General features: G+C 40.6%; 1 pseudogene; it reads left to right on the plus strand.

Moving 5' to 3' along the window:
• Window positions 1-5546: 5546 nt before the first annotated feature.
• LOC143601161 (F-box/LRR-repeat protein At4g14103-like) lies at window positions 5547-8366 on the plus strand (annotated as a pseudogene).
• The last annotated feature ends 263 nt before the right edge of the window (window positions 8367-8629 follow it).

The following is an 8629-nucleotide window of genomic DNA, read 5'->3' on the forward strand; positions in this document are numbered from 1 at the left end:
AACTCGAGAAAAGCCTCCTCCTGTTCCGTACGCCAAACGAACTTAACACTTTTCTTAGTCAACTTGGTTATTGAAGAAGCAATTTTCGAAAAATCGGGAATAAAGCGGCGGTAATACCCCGCCAAATCCAGAAAACTAAGGATTTCGGTTGGAGACTTAGGAGACTCCCATTCATTCACGGCTTCCACCTTTGCCGGGTCAACCAGAATACCACTCGGGTTAATAACATGGCCCAAAAATTGAACCTCACGTAACCAGAAGGAACACTTAGAAAATTTCGCATACAATTTGTGTTTCCGCAGAGCCTCCAACACTTCCTTGAGATGACCAGCGTGATCGGATTCACTTTTAGAGTACACAAGAATGTCGTCGATGAACACAATAACCGAACGATCGAGCATCGGTCTACACACCCGATTCATAAGATCCATGAACGCAGTCGGTGCGTTGGTTAAACCAAAAGACATCACCAGAAATTCGTAATGTCCATAACGAGTGCGGAAGGCAGTCTTAGGAATATATTCCTCCCGAATCTTCAACTGATGATACCCGGACCTAAGGTCGATCTTCGAGAACCAACTAGCTCCTTGGAGCTGATCAAATAAGTCGTCGATCCTCGGGAGCGGGTACCGATTTTTAATGGTGAGCTTATTCAACTCACGATAGTCAATGCACATCCGCATGCTACCGTCCTTCTTCTTAAGGAACAAGACCGGGGCACCCCAAGGCGAGATGCTCGGTCGAATGAAGCCCTTGTCGAGCAAGTCTTCCAACTGGGCCATAAGTTCTTTCATCTCATTCGGCGCTAGGCGGTAGGGAGCTCGGGCAACGGGTTTGGCACCCGGTACAAGGTCTATTTGGAACTCGACCTCGCGATCCGGCGGCACATCTAACAAATCATCTGGAAATACATCCGGGAAATCCCGAATAATAGGAACATCACCGAAGGTAGCCACCTCGGTATTCACATTCATAGCATACGCCAGATACGCTCCGCACCCCCGCTGCATCAACTTCCCCGCCTTAAGCATGGATATAATATGTGGCGTCGCAACCTTCCGATCACCGAATACCGTAATTCGAGTCCCATCCGGGGCCCTTAGACGAACGAGTTTCTGACCACAAATGATCTGAGCATCAACATTAGCGAGCCAATCCATCCCGAGCACTACATCGAAACAACCAAGCGGCATCAAGTACAGTCGCACCGGAAACCTATAACCAGACAACTCAATGGAACAGCCCTGAATAGCCCTAGACACGGACACGGATTTTCCTACAGCAACCTCAACCTCAAACCCATCGACTACGCGCTTGGGTGATTTATTCAATGAGGAACAGAAAGTGGTAGCCACGAAACTCCTACTGGCGCCCGAATCAAATAAAACTGACGCCTGTAATTCATCAAGTAGAAAGGTACCTAGGACAATATTATACTATTGCTTAGCTACATGGTCAACACATACGAATTCAAAGGAATAAGAAACTATAACGGTGGAATGAAAGCTAAATAAGGAAAAAGTACCTGAAACGACATCCGCATCCTCTTTTGCTTCCTTCTTAGAGATGTTGAAGGCCCTAGCCCTGGCCTTCGGCTTCTCATCAATTTTCCCCCTCGAGGAAGTCCCCCTGCCCAGACCCCCCCCCCCCCCGTCTTAATGGAAGGACAGTTTGATGCCAAGTGAACCGAACCCTTACAGCGGAAACAGGTCAATGTCGGGCACTCGAAATGGGTGTGTCCCACCTTATCACAACAAAAACAAGTGCCAGACCCCATCCTACACTCCCCCTTATGCGGCTTCCCGCACTTCTTGCAATTACCAGACGCTGCATCCCTTCTAAACTCAGAAGTCTCAGTCTTCACCCTTTTCACGGACGAATTAAAATTGTTCCCCCCTGGCCGCTTACCGTACGAATTTGAGTTCCATGCCCTCCTATTCTCGGTAGGCGGTAATTTCTCCCTCTGATCATAAAGCGTACCTGCTAGAGTGACCACCGAATGAAAAGAGTTCATGTCGGTAGTCAACACACCCCTACGAATATCAACCGGAAGTCCCTTCACGTACTTCTTAATCCTCTTGGCTTCGGAGTAACCAAGTCAGGACATAAGCGAGCCCATCTTGTTAAACATGGTGCTATACTCCCGATGCGACAAAGAACCAGCCTCCAAGGTCAAGAATTCCTGTTCTATTTTATCTAATTCATGCAGAGGACAAAACTGATCAAGAACCGATTTCTTCAACTCATCCCATGTCATCCTCCTAACCGCACGATCCCCCATGGCTTGCGCCAAGTTATCCCACCAACATAGTGCCTCGGAACGGAACGAGGCAGTAGCATAAGTCACCATGTCATCCCCCCTTGCACTTACTGACCCTCAGAACAGACTCCATCTCCCTCACCCACTGATGTGCTGCCAATACATCTTTAGTACCATCGAAAGAAAGGGGGGTCACACTTCTTAAAGTCACCATACGAGCAACCCCCGGGTCGATACACTAACGGTCCGCACCTCATCATCATCCCCACTTGGCACATACACTTCATCTTCCTCTTCCTCTTCCTCTTCGACCTGTACCTCCTTACTCTTCCTTCCCCAATCCGAACCCTTACCAGCTAGTAATTCTTCCATGACCCTAAACGGACTCAGCAACGATTTCTGGAATGGCGCTATGGAGCACCTGGTAAACCTCATCCGCGATAGCCGCGCGTAAAGCAGGATCTAAGGCGGGGTTACCCCCCTCCTCATGAATCGGAGTTTCCTGCTGGGGAGTAGGAATCTCATTCTTGGCCTCGGCACGTGGCCTACGACCACGACCGCTAGAACCACCTCTCCTGGTTGTTCGAGTGTTAACCATGACTTATCCCTACAAAGACAGAGTTTTAATATGATTAAGTACAAGTGGCATTTAGAACATGTAAGGTAAGGGTAAACTGCTAATGACGTTGATCAAGTGTGATTAGTCGTTTACTTTACCCGCCCGTCCTAATCGCCCCCCGGCCCCTAACCATATTAGCACTCTATCTACACTTAACAGTTAATCACATAAAGGAAATCTTAAATGTAAAGGAATAACTAAATAATTTAAAGTTACCTCTTGGCGTGCAGCTACTCGCGGCAGGCATACTGGTCTCTTTTCTTACAATTCGAGTCCAAGCATTCGGGGATGCTCGGATCCCTCGAACCAAGGCTCTGATACCACTTTGTAAGGCCCCGAACCCTGAGAACCCCACAGTTGGTAATCATCCAAACACTCGTAAAATTTAATAAACTTAAAAAACCATTTCTTCCATTAAAACAAACGTATCAGAGTATAAATTTTGCGGAAAACATGAAAAATGTAATAAGTTCCCGAAACTCGGGAATTTTGCCCAAGAACCAAAGTAAGTATAACTCTTATAAGTTTCCTTGAAATAAAATATTCATAAACAATTCTTCTTTCCAGTATGCCCTTCACCGTCCCAGTAGCTCCGTGCACATCCAAGCAATAAGGCATCCTCTTTCAAATCCTGAAACTTACACTAACATGCACACAAAGTCAGCTTGAGCTGAGTGAGTTCAAGTTTTAAGTAAAAGATATCAGTAGTAAAAATCATGATAGTTATACCAAAGGTTTTTAAAAGTAAAAAGGTACATCCATCTAATCATCATGATCGAACTTAAACATCCTCATACATACATATACAAGTGTATATGTAAACATCCATTCAATAACATCCCTATACACATAACAGTATATATATATATATATAACATCCACGTATAACATAAGGGTCGAGCAAACGTACAACCCAAACACGTAACATCAGTGCATGCAAACACGAAGTAGGCATACACAACATCAGTAGTCGAAACGACTACAACATCGCCAAATAGAGGCCAAGAAATAATGTATATACACATATATATATTTAACATCCCAAGGCTTACCATATACTAGCAAGCCTATATAAAATCATTTTAAAATCATTTCACCAAGTAAGAAAACATTTAGGTGCGCATGCTAGCCCAAAAGTAAAATGAGTAAAAAGGGCATCATGAACTCAACTGAGATCGATCGAATACTTGCAACGAGCTAGGAAGTTCCTAAGGGCAAAATCACAAGCAAGGGCCTGTAAATTATATATAACGCGTTACTAAACTAGACTGTAGGAACACTCTAGCCTAATGGGCCGTACAAGCCCAACACTTTGGCCCAAGGCCCAACAACTTGGCCCAAGGCCCAACACTTGGCCCAAGGCCCAACAACTTGGCCCAAGGCCCAAAGATAGTAAAATCGGGTCGAATGCGCGTGAAATAATCCTTAAAACCATTTGTTAACCGAATCAGTCCCGAATGGACCAAATCCATCTTAAACCTTTTCATTCATCATAATTATGTCACCCGAGTTGATAGGTTGACGGTTCCTTTTTACAACACTTACTTTAACATTTAAACAAAAATTCGCGCACCCGCCGACTCGATTGACGAAGCACTAACTCCGACAGCCCCGAGCACCAAAAAAATAATTTTTCCACAGCCCTTAAACCCCCCCTAGGGCTGCACGAACAGAATCGGTCAGTCACCCGATCAACTAACGCATCAAACTCAACAATTTGCAATTCTACACCCGATAAACCCTAGTTTTCGAACTAAAATCGATTGACCGACCTAAACACCTCCAATGACCACGAAATTTTAATATGATGTAAATGCCATACCTGGGGATCTTTCTACACCGGAAACTCTAATTTTTATCCACGGAAAGTGGGTCAATTGCACTCTAGCCGAAATCTACCCAACGAAAAGTTTTGGCAAAATTGAGCATCAAAACGATTAGGGGTGAGCAAAAAGAGTGTAGGGGATTGTAGTACATACCTTGAACTACCTCTAGGAACTTGGAATCGATCAAAAAGTCGAAGCAAAGAAGGGAGGGGGTGGCTGGAAGTGGCTGATCGGACCAGCTGCATAGGGTTAGGGTTTTATTTTTTTTTTTTGTTTATGTTATAATATAAAACATTTTCATTCTAGCCCCCGGAATTCAATAATAATGCAACTTGGAAGAAAAGTTAAGCGATTAGGCGTACCGGGATGACGTAAAGGCCTCCAAGAAACGTCGGATAAATCCCGAGAGTTGTACACACTCAACAATCTTTAATCCTTGAAATCGAAATCAACGGGCGTTACATAATATTTCGTTAAATCATTAAAATATTTAACACAAACATTATTATAATTTATAAAGGTTTTACTGTCATATAAAATTGCTGCCACACCTTATACAAGTTTCAATTTTATCTCATTTACTCATGAAGATGACGAATGGAATAGGACATCGAAGGTTTTGTCCCATTTAGATATGGAATGTTCCGTAGACGACAAAAGAAAATAAAATGGCTTTCTTCCGTACAAAATTCCTTTTTTACCCCAATACGAACAATCCTTTCATCTTCTTTCCTCTGCAACTCACACACACACACACACCCGCCATGCTCATTTTCCGCCCAAAAGCCTCCATCTTTATTTACTCCATAATACTGCTGCAGGTGTCTTTCCATCCGACAACTCTCTAATGTTTCATCACTCTGTACGTTTATCTCCAATCTTACCAGTATAATAATAATTGAAGCTTAGATTATCAAAATTAGTAAAATCAAGTTATTATTCTGATTTTTCTCTTTGATAGGGTTTTAGTGTCTCTTTAATTTCGACTTAGTTTTAGAATGAATCAAAGAATCGATCCATCAATTTCAGTTAATTTTACTTCAAACATTTCTAGGGTTATGTAATTAATTTATTGAAAATCTTAATTTGGGGATTTTATATATTCTTTCTGCTTCAAGATTAAGAATAAGATTATAATTTTGCAGTGAATTCATAATAATATCACAAGCGGCCTAAAGAGTTAGCCGGGCATCTTTTGATTTTGATAAATAATAGAAAGTATGATGGTCCGCCTAGATTCTAATCAGCTAGAAGTTCGCCTACTTGTAGCACGTGTCAACTCCTGGTTGGTTTAGAAGGTGGGACCGCTCATACATTTTATTATTTTCATTTAAAAGAAGCCGGCTTGTCCCTCGTGGCGCAACTGAAAGGGAAACGTCTAGAAAGTTTGTGTATAAATATTTTCATTTTTGTTGATTTATAGGTGAAGTTATGAGTGATATAGGTCAAACAAGGTATGTGATTCAAGATACGGGTGATAACGTTAATGATATAAACCGACTGCCCGATTGTATCATTCATCATATTCTCTCATTTATTCCCACAAAAGATGTTGTGAAGACCGCCATACTTTCAAAAACATGGAACAACGTTTGGACTTCCGTTCCAAACCTAGATTTCGATGATGCATTGTTGTATGCTAACGAGACGGACAACCGGGACCCCGCCCGAAGAAACTTGCTTCATAGATTTTGTAGAACGAGTTCTCTCGTTACGTGGTGCATCGAACATTAACAAGTTTCGTTTATCATGTCGCGTTTTCTTTAATGCACCATGCATACATTCGTGGATATCTTCTGCTATCGCGCACAATGTCGAAAAACCTCGATCTGTGTCTCTTTGTGGATGATCCGTTCGTGCTCCCAGGGTCATTATTTTGTAGTCAAACGTTGACCAATTTGAAAGTTGAAATGAATTGCGCTCTTGAATTCCCGAGTTTTATCCATTTTCCATATTTGAAAACCTTGCATTTATCTCTTGTTACATTCACAAATGATGGCTCGACACAAAAGCTTTTCTCGGGATGTCCGGTTCTTGAAGAGTTGACTTTGGTTGACTGCGAGTGGTTGAATATAAAGAATATCACAATTTCAAGTCCTACTTTAAGATGGTTAACAATAGATGACTTGCCATATTTTGGGCCACCCGATGAGCCGAAAGACTGTAAAATCAAGATTTATGCATCAAATCTTGAATGCTTCAAGTATACCGGATATCCATCAAACGATATTATCGTGTGTGATGTATCTTTAGTGGTAAAAGCAATATTAGTGTTCCGGTCCCACACGAAAAGCAGAAAGAAGTTGGCTCTTATGTTGTTAATCTGCTTAAAGGGTTGAGTAAAGTTGTGTTTTTGAATTTATCAGATCATACTCTTGAGGTAATTCACTGAATTTTGTAGAAATATGTTGTTTTGACTTTGCAATGTTGACGCTTTTGTTTTTGTGAAGTCTCTTGTATTTGCAGGTAACATGGTGGTTAATCTTCCGGTTTTCAAGAACTTGACTTGTTTAGAGATGACCATGGAGATCAGAAAGTCAACCGTTGAAGCATTGATGAAGTTTCTCAACATGTGTCCGAATCTACAATCTTTATGTTTCTCCGAGGTAGATTATATACAGTTACCATATCTAGGATATTTAATAAACGAACTCAAGTTTCTATAATTAAGTCCATTTAATTTATGAACTCAAGCCTGAGCTTCATATACCATGCAGCCATGCTTTGCTAGGCTTGCGAGCCTAAATGAGCATTTATTTATGTAAAGGTAATAGTTTTGTTTAATATTGTAATTATATACTACATAATAAAAGTAAATATATGTTTATGATAACAACTAAATAATATATATTATGCTATATATATAAGTTATACATAATACATATATAATTTTATATTTATAAATTAATAAACGAGCTGAGCCGTGCTAGAAAATCTTTTCACGAGCCGAGCTCGAGATCCGCTTGGCTCGTTTACGTTTCTATGAATAATATTAGTATTTACGACTTCAAACCCTATACTTAACAGCAAAAACAAAATCTTATCTTTTACAGCCTGTTTTATTCCAAATGTACAACTGAGTACTGATTACCAATCCTGAATATCAGAAATCAGATAATCACTTTCAAAGCGTATGTTCTGAGTCTAAAATAGCATTATAAAGATCAATATATTATCTAGTTCCAATCAATAAACTGTGCAGGGATTCAATCATGATGTATGCGTCGTTAGAACGATTTGATTTGGTCATCACTGCCTAAGTGCATTTCATCCTGCCTCAAAATGCTGACTTTCAAGAAGTTTAATGGAAATGATTCAGAAATATGTATTCTCAAATGCATTTTGCATCTTGCATCTGTATTAGAAAAGATGGATATCTTGTGCTGTGAGAGTTTATATGGTGATCCAAATAGGATGAAAGCAGTTAAGAAGGTGTTACAAACGGTTTCAAGGGGATCTAAGTCATGTGTTGTCACATTCTCATGAAACTATGATTATTATGTAAGTATTTCATCTCATTTTTATTTGTATAATGAAAAAAAAAAAAATAGGTGTGACGATTCCCGACATGATCTGAAGCACGAACATGACACGAATATAAACAGGTTTTGGATTGTCAGTTTAATAAACATGTCATGTTCGGGTTGTCCTGTTTAATTAAATGGGCCGTTTCGAGTTGGACCTGTTTAATCTAGGGTTGTGTATGACTCGGTTTTGGGCTCAAACCGAACCATTTTTGGGGGGCTCAAACTGAACCAAAAATCGAAAGTTAGTTTTTTAATTTTGAAAACAGTTCGGTTTTCAGTTTGTTTATGTTTCATTTTTCCGGTTTTGCCATTTGGGCTTGAAATTTTTCGGCCAACATTAAATTATTAGCCAAACCAATGAAATTGGGCTTAGATCTTTTTGTTTGTTTATGGTTAA

Source organism: Bidens hawaiensis, unplaced genomic scaffold (assembly GCF_021521415.1).
Source record: "Bidens hawaiensis isolate Kalapana, Puna unplaced genomic scaffold, B.hawaiensis_p1.1 tig00055788_1, whole genome shotgun sequence".
NCBI lineage: Eukaryota > Viridiplantae > Streptophyta > Magnoliopsida > Asterales > Asteraceae > Bidens > Bidens hawaiensis.